At 35.1% G+C, this 12,807-nt stretch overlaps 1 pseudogene; it reads right to left on the bottom strand.

Moving 5' to 3' along the window:
- Positions 1-9,410: 9,410 nt before the first annotated feature.
- On the bottom strand, positions 9,411-11,398 carry LOC149249712 (putative polygalacturonase At1g80170; annotated as a pseudogene).
- Positions 11,399-12,807: the final 1,409 nt, after the last annotated feature.

Genomic DNA, 12,807 nt, shown 5'->3' with positions numbered 1-12,807 from the left:
AAAGAATCTTCATAGAGTACTACCCCATTATATCATGATTATCAAGGTGATAATCCTTCTAGTAGTACTCCACCTCCTCAGGATGGCCATGCATCAAATACACAGTCTTCACCTAGATGTACTAAACCATCAGATGATGACCAGGGTATCGGTGATCCTTCTAGTAGTACTCGGCTAACTAGTCCTCGTCATTCACCTCATGACCACCCACTACCTTATGTTTCTCCTTAGAGAGCAGAGCAACCACCTCCTCCTTCACCTCATAGTTCAACTCTTGATCAAGAAGTTGACCATCCATCGTCTTTTGATACAGACCAGACTACCATTAGTATTATTTAATCAGATATTTTATAACATTTATTTGACTTGTTTTTGTGTGTGTGTGGGTGCGTGTGCATATATAGTGCATTTTTTCTTGTTCATGTTTATGTACTTAATTTATCTGTTGGTGTTGATGTGTATATTGTTAGGTCATGTTAGACATGTTCATTTAATGTGCTATATGATATGTATATTTGAGGATGTGTGCGGTGATGCTATTAGACAATGCTTGTGTTTTGTTAGATGTGATCACGATGATGATGCCCTGTTAGATTATTAGATTTATGTGCTAGCTATTGATGTTTATATGTGTTAGAGGTGTATATGATTAAATGATGTTAGCGAATTTGAATGTGTATTTTACTTTATGTTTATTTTTGTTAGATGGTTATCATTATGATGCTTACTTTTATGAAATGTTATTTGTTATAAACTATGTATTGGTGAACTTATACAAAAATTTTATATATGAAATTACATGAAAATTGACTTACTTCAAATAAAAAATGGAAAAATATTTTTATAAATTAAAAATTTTAATATGGTTGAAACCGTAATTTTAAAATTTCTATAAATATTTTTCTACTGCATATATAGTTGATAAGTATTCATTATAACTAAATTCTCACTCAAATAAGGGTTGTGAGCGTCATAGTCCCTCCCTATAGAAAACATAAAAATATAAAGAAACGTTTATAAAACATGTCTAAAAAATAGTCACCACAAAAGAAAATCAACTTGGCACACAATTAAATTGTACAAACTCCTAATCAAAACTACCTCTTTAGTCATAGTCAAGCGTATAATACAGAAAGTTGTGACCTATACTTATAATACATGAGTTAGACAATATCTAAGTAAGCTTTGCAATTAATTTTCAAAACTTATATTGCAACATGCAATCATTAAATAAAAATTTCAAAATATTAATAATAAAATTAAAATATATAATTGATTGGTCTATAAAATCAACTATAGTTAAAAAACATTGTTCATACAATATTGGATTATGAAAATAACATTACCATTAATTTGGTTTTATAGATTTAATAAATTAAAGTTTATTTATTAATAATAATTATGGATGAAGCATCATTAAAAAATATATAATTTATTAGTTATAATTATTATTTAAGCTATAATTTTTAAAGAAATATGTGTTCTTATATTTTAATTTTAATCATTTTTTTAATTTCTAATGCTTAATTTAATAAATAAGAATATGCAATCAATAAACTATTATCAATAATATTTAATTAAAAAATATAAAATATATCTTTTTAGTTTATTTATAAAACTCAATCTATTGTTAAATTTGAAAAGCTTAAGTCATAACTTTTTATAGTTAATTTAGATTTTTTTTCTCAGTAAAACTATTCTATTATTTACATTAACAGTGAACAATTACAACATAACTTAACAAAAAGAACCAGCTGCCTGGTGGTGATGGCAGCATGGAACAGCAGAGTTCGCAGTCTGAGAGGACGAACCAGACCAAAAAGCAATCCCACGTAGGGGTGCCAGAGGGGCCAGCAATCTAATCCCGCGCAGGGGAGCCAAAATAATTTTCCAACCACAAAGAAAAAGTCTTAGAACCTGAACACAGACAAATTCTCAACAGCATTGACACAGATGATTACACCACAACTTTGACACAAGTACATAGCCAAAAACATCAGAAGTGACCAAAATCCCTCACTATCGGGCCGCAGAAACCTAAGAAGAAGCCGCAGTTAGTCTTCAGGATCCTCCTCCACAACCCTGCACCACCCGAATTCTGCCAAGTCCTGAGCCTCCTCTGTAGCTGTCGGGACGGGCTCCATCTTGACGTCCTCGTTCTGGCTGAGCAACGTCTCCCTAGCGCTCGTGGAATCAGCAATTGGTTTTTCCGATACATTCCTAGAATCTGTAGAGGGTGTCTCCATGGCTCTCGCAGAGCCATCAGTTGGCATTGTCTCCCGTTGAGCGCTGGAGTCGCCCTCATCTTGGGCCTCCTCAATGAAGAGCACCGAAACATGGGCGCTGATCCAGGGACGGTTCAAAGAATTGTTGAATGTGAATATTGCCAAGCCAAAGGAGGGCGAGGAAGAGGATCCAGGAGTGCTGGAATCCAAAAATTGGCTGGACTGCATGAGTCTTGCTCCTTCAGTGCGAGGGCAGTGGCAATGGCCGTGATGGGAAGAGTCTTCGTCGACTGAGGGGCACGAGGACCCGCCACGGGAGGTGCCTCGACGGCTGAGCATCCGCTGTCGAGGCCGAACCATGACTGTAGGGCCGAATAGAGTCTCTATTTCTGAAGCCGAAATGGAGCTCGAAGCAGAATTGGATCCCAGAACAGCCAAGGAAAGACCAGACACAGGCGGGGGAGTGGACTAAACAGATGGGCAAGGATCCTGTTGAGAAGCAGAAAGACAAATGCTTGGAGGGACTAGTAGTGCCAGAGGCGGCAGTAAAAAACAGAGCAGAGCCTGAATCCGCGTTGTGAATCCCATGCTACAACCATGTATCATGCACCCACCTTTGCCTCGAGGCGCTCCCGCCATTACTGTTGGCTTCATGGGAGCCGAGGAGCATAGCCCAGCTTCACGTGCGGAGGTTAACAGAGCATTAATGCTCCTCTGCTGTGTGCTTTTAATTCCAATCCCATGTCGCTTAGCATGTCCCTTCCCCCATGTGAATACAGCACTTCTACGCATGGCGGGCAGGTGGCCTTTGGTGATCGCCCATCCCATCTCCTCAAACACCCGCATCCGGGGGGTGGCATCGTTTTGGACCAGACAATTGCATTCCTGTTCCTGATCATGATTCGATATAATGTCTAGAGTCCCTGTGAGTAGAGTATTCTCATTTTCCACACCCAAATTGGCCATAAGGTCAGCGACCTTGTTGCCTTCCCTCTTTATGTGATTGAAGGTGATGGCCCTATTACTGTGAAGCGCTTGCTCGATGGCTTCCAGTCTTGCTTCAAGCCTCCAACCGGTGGCTATTTTCCATGCATGAGATCCATTTAGGAGTTGCTTGGCCATGTTAATTAGGATCTGGGAATCTCCTTCCACCTCCAGGGGATGGAAGTTGTGTTTCCATGAAAGAAGGAGACCTTGCCATAGACCTTCTAACTCAGCCGAGTTATTGGTGTCCCACCCAATGTTTCCATAGTAGATCATAAGAGGCAAGCCTTCATGATTTCTAAAAATTCCGCCAAAGCCTGCAGTTCTAGGATTTCCCTTTGAGGCTCATAAATTTTTATAGTTAATTTAGATTTAATATAACTTAAAAATTTGTATTTTTCAGAAGAATTAATTTATAGCTAAAGTTATCATAGTTTCAAGCAATTTAAATTTAATATTTATAAAAATTGTTACTAATTTAAATTTAAATTTAATATCTTACCAATTATATAAAATTATAACAAGATGAATAAAAACCAATACAATTAGCATGGGATCTACTACGATGGGATATTGTTAGATGTGATTGCGATGACGATACCCTGATATATGATTATATTTGTGTTAGTTAATGATGTTTATATGTGCTAGAGGTGTATATAATTAGATGATGTTAGTGAATTTGAATGTGTATTTTACATTATTCTTATGTTTGTTATATGGTTATCATCATGATGTTTATTTTATGAAAGGATATATATTTATTATAGACTATATATTGGTGAACTTATATCGAAATTTTTATATATGAAAGTACATGCAAGAGGAATTACTTCAAATAAAAAAAATGTAAAGATATTTTTATACAAAGTTTAATATGGTTGAAGCTATAATTGTAAAATTACCATAAATATTTTTCTATTGTATAAATAGTTCATACATATTCATTCTAATTTAATTCGTTTCCAAAAAAAAATTACATATGGATAAATGATATTTTCCATTGTACTATTTAGTCTTTTTAAATAGAATTATCTACCCTAAAAATTGTTATTATAAAAAAGTTATGATCTCCAATCATAAGCATTCTATTGGCCCTAAAATTTTATGGATGCAAATATTCCTATATTTGTTGTTTTTTTCATTATTTTGGAAGTCGATTGCTATCAATTTTTTAATTTAATTCATTAATAGTAGTTTTAGTCAAAATTGGGGGCATAATTTAAATATTTCCAAAAGCAATGATAAAAGTATACAAATGAACAAATAGCTAAGTTGAAAACCAAATTATCACAACATCCAAATTAAACTTATCTTAAACCTATAATTAAACAAATATGTTAAAATTTTATATTTTAAATTATAAATTACACAAATGGAAATGCTTAGTTTTAAGAGGAAAAAGGTTTGTGAATCTTACTAATTATATAAAATGCCAAGAATATGAATAAAAAATAATGTAATTAGAAAAATAAAGAAAAAAAAAACATACAACAATAGTATGAATGATAAAATAACACAAATACATATCACTATCCATTTTCATCACCCTCATTATGTTCCTCACTTGGCATGATAACATTTTTTATCTCAAAAATATGCTTTGATCTAGGGTTGTGTCTTAATGCAAACCACCAATCCCTATACAACACATCTAGGTAAAATAACACTAGATTGTTATGCTTAGGGAAAACATAAGGTTCCCTAGCTTCATAACACATCTTTCTAAAGTTGATAGATATCAACCCACTATCGTGATCTTCGTTTACATTATTTTGATTAAAGGTGTCCCACCACTTGCACCTAAAAATAACACATTGGAATGAAGTGAAGTCCACTTCAATGATCTCTTGTATCTTTATGATAAGCTAACATCCCTTGCATTAGGTTTTTTATCGTGGAGGCTAGCATTAATAGATTGGTCGAACCCAAATTCCACTCCACAGTCTTGTGTCATGTGTCCATCATAAGTATCCTTTGTGTGAAAATTATGCCCATATGCCCACATTGATGGCAACAAATGCACCTATAAAAAATTGAAAGAATCATAGTGTCATGTGTTCGATAACTCCAACATAATTAAAGTATATAATATAGGTGTTACTATTCAAAGGTGGATTATCAAATTTAAAATGTATAGAAAGAGATTATTACAAAGTTTGTACACCCAATCCTTATGTTTGATGCATTCTCCTCAACATGCAAGTAATGACCAGATGCACCATATTTATCTAACTTGGTCAAAAACCCAATTGTTGTGGCATGCCATTGACATATTTTCTTTTCAAATGATAAGGACAAGGCATGATTCTACCATTCAACCATCTGAACTATTTCTTATCACTACCTCATTTCCTCCTCTTTTGTTCGTAAAATATGAACCAAAGTTGTGTCGCTTTCAAATTGTAAAGAATGATTTTGTTGATAGCTTCAATTTCTAAATTCGCTGATGAAATAAACCTGACATATATAGTATGTATGAGATTGAAATATACATTATGAAGTTTAGTGTGAATATTTAATGTGTAGATATTTGACAAATGATAAGTCACTTACTCTTTATCATGTGCCTTTTTCCATTTGTTTAGAGAAGCTCCCCTTCTCTTTTCTCTTCATACCTTTCTTCATTGCAAATCACCATACCTGGTGTGTTGTTGATCTACTTTATGTACTCTCCGACATAATAAAAAGTCTCGTATGATATGTGCCCCTATACCATAGACCCCTTGCGTTTTCCCCTTTATCGAACAAACCTTTCAATTTCTTCATGTACCTCCCTAAGAATAACATCCAATGACAAGAAACCACCCCAATTAATTCAACCTCAACTACTAGGTGAATTACAAGATGAACCTGAATGTCCATGAAACTCATCGGTAATTCCTTCTCAAACATACAAACAAACTCGGTTATCAATCTCCTTTGATGTCATACAATGCAAAAATGCATATAATTTATGTATGGAATGTCGTAGGACTTGGGGGAAGTCATGGTTCAAACACCCACACATGAGAAGAGGATAAGGACACTACAAAATAAACATATACAAAAATCAATTATATTTTATCCCATGGCATAGAAATAATAACAAAAAATAAAATCATGTTTTTTACATATGTACTCTTAGAAGGTTAAAATGTCATGGAATGTCAACCCCAACAAATGATATTCCACAGTGAAGTAGTGCCATAGTGAAGACCCATATAAATAAGGCACCCTCAAATTTAACTTACTTTGCCAAAGAAATATCATATTTATTTAAAATCCATGGGACATCACCTTCTTTGAAAGACTAAGAAGAACCATCCTCTCCTCTACTTTATTGTGTTTTTCTTAGCCAGTGCTTCTTTTTATTTTTTGAAGAAATAAGATCTCTCCTAACAACCAATGCATAATTTTATTTTAGTGATATGTGCCTCCATAAAGAAAACAGATTTTTTTTAGATATATGCATGGGATCTAATAAGTGGGAAATATTAAGATTTTCCCAATATGGGAGCTCGTAGAATATAGAATTCCTTTCCATTCGAATTGGAAATTTCTCAACATAGGTGTTGAAGAATTATAGATCATTGAACATAGGCTACCCATTTGAATCAAACATTTCTTTAAAATCCTTCACCTTCTTTCTCTCATATGGTCTAAGTCATTCAGCTGGTGTCATTATTGTAGGCCTTTGGGTTCTCTCTGGTTTACTATTGAAATCATATGTTTCACTTCTATAAGGGTGTTCTTCTGGGAGGAATACCCTGGAGTTGTCATACACTGTATTTCATAGGTGGTTGTATGAGCTAGCCTTTAGAGAAGGTCCACAACATTTACATCCATGATACCCTTTTTTTACAAGACCTATAAAATTACTGTATAAGTGAGGCATGTTAGTGACCATGAAGATCGAAACAACTGCAATGAATTAAATTAATATGTGAAACAATATTGTTACATATGAAAACAAATATATAAACATGTAATTTATTAAAGCAAACTCTTAAGCCTGGATATTCATGAGTTGCGTAAGCACATATGCCATACAATGTAAAACTACTCTCTATTGTAATGGGCCTTGATACATAGTATACATGTATCCCTTCCCATAATTCCTTCAATTTATATACCAATGGTTGTAAGTAGACATCCATATTATTCACTTGTATTCTACCAAGGACTATCAGAGCCAACATAAGATGTTCATTCTTTCCGGACAACCATGGGGGGATATTGTTATTGATCACTACTATAGGCCAAAAAACGTCGTTGGTATTTGGAGGGAATATGGGTTGACACCATCCATGGCTATGCTATGTCGTAGACTTTGTACTTAATCCTTGAATTTTTTAGGTAATGTATACTCTATAGGCTTCATGGATATTGAATCTTTTGGGATTTACATAACTCTCGACTCACTTCTATGTCAGCCATGTCATCCCTGAAACATAGCTAATTCTTTGCAATGAAAGAGCCTTTGAATTGTCAAGATTTAAGACATGTGCCTAAATATCTTATGAGGAGGGAAAAGTGATTTACCCTTCTTTTCTATGGTACTTATCATGCCCACATTTTAGGCATATATCTTTGTTTGCATATTCTCCTCTATATACAATAAAATGATTCATACATGCATGATATGATGTGTACACACCACCCAACATTTTCAAAAACTACTTTGCCTCTTCGCAACAACCAGGCAAGACATTATCATTTAGAAGAACCTTATATTTGAATAAATTATAGTTGGTGGGAAATATAAATGTACAATGTCAATATTTAATTGACCATTTTTAATGTTGATTATGTGACAAGATTTATTGACAAAATATAAGGGATCTAATCATGGTTCACTACCTCAATATTTCCAAGTAACGTGCATTCGATATGCCAAACTTTGCTTTCAAGTTGTATAGTAACATCATTGTCCTTGGCTGAGTAGACTTTGACTGTCCTCTAGGTCCAAAGAGAGGGTTTGTGGAAGTAGATTTTAGGGTTTTAAATAAGGTATCCACAATATGAGCACCATCCCCTAGCTCATTGTTCTAGAATGTATATAACACCATTATCTCCATGAAAGACGTATCCTATAAGTAGTCATCCATACTAACCTCTATTTGATTGAGGGAATTTCCAACTATTGGACAATTAACATTGTCTGGATGGCTTGTGGCTAGAAGCGTGTTGGAAATGATGTCAACAATCATGTTGGGAGATGTGTTAGGCATATTGACTTTGACTGATTGTTGGAAAGAGTGTTGGCATTGATGCCAACCAAAATAGCATGGAGGATTATGGCAGAATATGTTATCTTTGATGTCCACTAGGCTAGCTATGATGGCAATAGATGTGTCAATCTCAGGGGGAGTTCCGTAGTTGTTGTAGCCTCTGTTAGAGAATCACCACAGAAGTAATCTGATTGGAGAAGTCATAAAATGATGACTATGGTGGTTGGGAGTCCCAAACTTAGAGGAAGTTTTGGCTCAAGAGATCAGCTCATATACTCTTGGAGATGGCACACTTGGTTAGTGCTCTAAAAGATCTCTCCAATGGTATGTGGAACCTTGTAAAATGCCTCTGAAGAGTGGGTTTCAGGAATAATAAGGAGATCCAAGGTGGAAAGAATGGTAGCAACATTGCTTCCATTTTTTAGGTAGAAAATGGGATCAAAGCCTACATTAGATCTTACCCACTGGAAAGGGCTCTGAAATTGCTTTACAATGGTATGTGGAAGTCTACAAATGGCCGCCTGGATTATGAGTTATTCCCAGTCAAAGTTTGGTGACTTAAGCCATGATAGCATAGTTGAAAGGGACCCTAGATGGCATGTTAGAACCTCAAAGTAGGTGAATATTAGAGGTCAAAGGTCGCCCATTTAAAAAAACATAATAATTTCATTGTCATAGGTCGCCCAAATTTCTTTAGTCATGATGAAGTTTTGTTATTTGATCCACTAAATCATTCATTACCACAAGCGATTGTTGTAGCAAAGATTTTTTTGACAATTTTTCCCAATCTTATGACACTAAATATCTCTATTATTTTAATTCATATGATAAATATAGGATCTGTATTTATATTTATATTTATATGATTAATAAAATAAAATTGGCAAAGAAATCTTATTTCTCAATAAGAAACAAAACTTGCAAAGAAACATTATTTCTTAACACTAAACAAAACTTCAGCACGAAATAAATTAAATTCTATGATTAATTAAGGCGTCGGTTGCAGGAAAGTGACAGGGGGAATGACTTGGCCATCGCTGGAACCATGCACATTAGCCGAGAAAGCAGTGGCCGTGTCTCTGTTCCTCAAATGAAGGTTTATACCCTCCATCGCAACCTTTGTACATGGAAGAGTGTTGCTACACGCGAGTTTTATTGCTTCTTTCGTTGCTGACGTGCCGGTAATGTCTGTGTACGTGACGTTGCTAACTTGAACAGCCGAAGTCTATATTCACCACAACAACAAACGAGGAGATTAAAGATGAGAAACACACTTGGTAACCGATTTTTCAAGGCAAGACAATGTTAGCGAGCGACGTGCACTTACCTGATCGTGGCATGGTGTTGGAGAGTCACAGTAATATTGGTCGATAATAATGGGATTTGAGACATTATTCATGGTCACATGTTGGAAAATTATTCCTTGGGCATAACCAGAACCCCCCTGTATGTAAGAGAGAAAGCAGAATCAGAGGAGTTTATTTTATGAATAAAATAGCGACTGAATAAATTAGAAGCATTGCGATGATGCATTAAGATTTAATATCGGAATTACCTGCCATGTTTTTATTCGTACGCCATTTTGTGTGCCAGTCAGAGAAGCCCCATTAACAATTATGTCTGAAACGACATCTTTTGCATTATCTTTGCCAAGACTTCCAATACTGCTCACACAATAACAAACAGCATTAGCAGTTCCTTCCTTTCTACAATATAATTTCGATGCATATTAAGCTAGAGCACGTCGTTACCTTATTCCGTGTCCAGGTCCGCAAATTAGTTTGTTGATTTGAATATATGAGCTTCCTGTAACTATTGAAACACAATCGTCTCCTGCCCGTATTTGGACTGTCACCAGGAGCAACAATTTGCATGTTTTCTAGTTGAACGTATGTTGAACGATATATTTGGACATGAATTTGTTGACTATTCTGAAACGTCAAATCTCTCAAATGTACATTTGAGCTAGAATCCACCATAAATGCCTGTATTCAATTTTACGTAAGCAATGCAAAACGAAGAAGCTATGAAATGAAATTAACGTAATTATGGTATTAGTTTGGAAGAAATTAATCCAGGAAAATGGAGATGGAATGTTTCAGCGAGCTTACAGTTGGGGCATCGTGGCAACTCTGTAAAACACAAAATTTAAATGAGTGTCAATAATAATACGAGATATTAGAAATGTTAAAACAAGCTATACTCATCATGGAATATAACTATTTATTTTGCGGTGTCTTACTTTGCTTGGGTCCTTCTTGCAAGAGGCTTCCCACCATTTCTGACCTGAACCGTCAATAATGCCTCCGCCCTGGATAGTTAGTCCTCGCACATTGGAAAATTTGAGCCATACCGTGCGGTCTTGGGGGTTCCAGTTAGAGGGATCGGCTGGAGCAACTATTCTGCCTGATATCTGTTTAATATTATATGACCACATGAATTTGCTTAGCATGATATGCACCTTTTAAAATGTATATTGCAAAATCAGAGCATGTTGATTGCTACCTGGGCAGCCAAATCAGGAGTCTTGCAAGGGCCACTGAAGATTATGGGTTTAACTAGGTAATTTTTCCCCTGTGGAACCAGAAAAACAGAACTCGAGCTGCTCGCGCATGCTGCATTCCAAGCTGCCAAGAAGGCCTGATAACAAAAGCGACGGTTAATAAAGCCACTTTCCCTATTGGACAAGATGATTTAAATGCATCAGCTGTGAGTGAGTTAATATGTTTGTTTTACCTGACTGTCGTCCGAGACGCCGTTTCCCTGGGCTCCATAGCTATCCACGCTAAACATTGCGCCACCGTTGACTGGTGCAGTCACATCAACATCCAAAGATTTTATAAGACGACCTTCTAGGTGCCTATGCTCAGAGTTGAAGCTGAATCGTTCTTGTGTGGAAACATTTGCACACAGAAGAACGCTAACGATGCATATTCGCATCAGGAGGCTGAAGTTTTCTAATCTTCTGTACGCCATGTTTGTAGATTACTGGGAGCAATCAATACGCTAATAAAGAATAGATTAAAAAATTAAAACAAATTCAGATGCGAATTTTCACAGATCTTAATTCAAATGAATTTGCATCGCTCCACCTTTTCTTATTTATAGATACTGTATTTCAATTACCATGTATCATCATATATAAAATCAGGCCGACTTTATGTTTTGTCGCATAGAGTCGAGGTAGAAATGACGACCTAAACTAATAGATCCATACCACGTTAGATTCTATAATCCATGAAACGGGATTGGTTAAAGCTGGTGGTTTGTACTAGGGTTTGCTTGATAAAACCAAAATGAACTTGGCCCACATACATATATATATATTCCTCGTGGATAACAATGTCCAGATGGAATATGCACATGAACTCTCGCACTCTGGGGTGGTTGACCATGTCTGTATTTTTGTTAGAGATGGGCTTTTTTTTCTACTTGATAGGTTGTTAAATTATTGTCTGTAAGAGGCACATTGAAGGTGTTGATGTTTTTCCAAATTAAATTGCCATTTCAAAAAGAAAAAGTATATGGTCATTTCTGTGTTAAAGACAACCTACTATATAATGGAACTAATATTTTAATAGATATTCTGTATTTAATATACAACAAGGTCTCTTCTCTATTTAATATGGCCAAGGTGTCTTCTCTATTTAATATTTCTGTTAATTTTACACTAATAGATATGGGTCATAGTCTTAAATTATAGCTAGGTATTTAATAACAAGAGAACAACTTAAATCTTAGATTGTAGTGTAGCTTAGGGTTTAATAGTGGGAGAACAACTTCTAAATAGGAAAAGACTTTAAATTAAGTAAAGATGGGTTTATTTCAAAACCTTTTGATTGGATCATTCATGGAGAGAATGGCTAAAATGATAAAACTTTATAATGTATTTATTCCTTTTTCCTTTTTTTTTTGTAATAATTCATATATCTTGAGGAAATTTTCCAAATTTCTGGTGGAGATGGACTTGGGACATTCATGGAGTCAATATAAAGGTTAGTTTGATGGCTTATGAGTCACACATAGGAGATGGGTTGTTAGCCAAGGTAGGGTTTACATGTAATATTGTTATGTACTAATTATTTAAAATGTCATAAGAAAGCAAAGGCACAGATCAATAACAATATGAGAGTCGAGCACAACACTAAGAGAAATAAGAGAGACGAGTTACATAATAAGTGCTTAAGGAATACAATATTCTGCTACAAGTACCAACACATGACACCTAAAATGGTAGCTAATTAGAAAGGCATTAGTTGTATAATTTTTCTATTATTGGGATGGAAACATATTAGGGTTTTTATATTAATGTTGTCCGATTGGAATCTTGATACTTGATATCAATAGTAACCAATATGCCCCCTATTGAATATCCCTAATACCCA

Source organism: Pinus tabuliformis, chromosome 7 (genome assembly GCF_031772625.1).
Source record: "Pinus tabuliformis cultivar Carrire ecotype Pingquan chromosome 7, CPIR1, whole genome shotgun sequence".
Taxonomy (NCBI): Eukaryota; Viridiplantae; Streptophyta; class Pinopsida; order Pinales; family Pinaceae; genus Pinus; species Pinus tabuliformis.
Note: the sequence above shows the minus strand (reverse complement) of the source record. Positions and strands in the feature narration are given on the sequence as shown.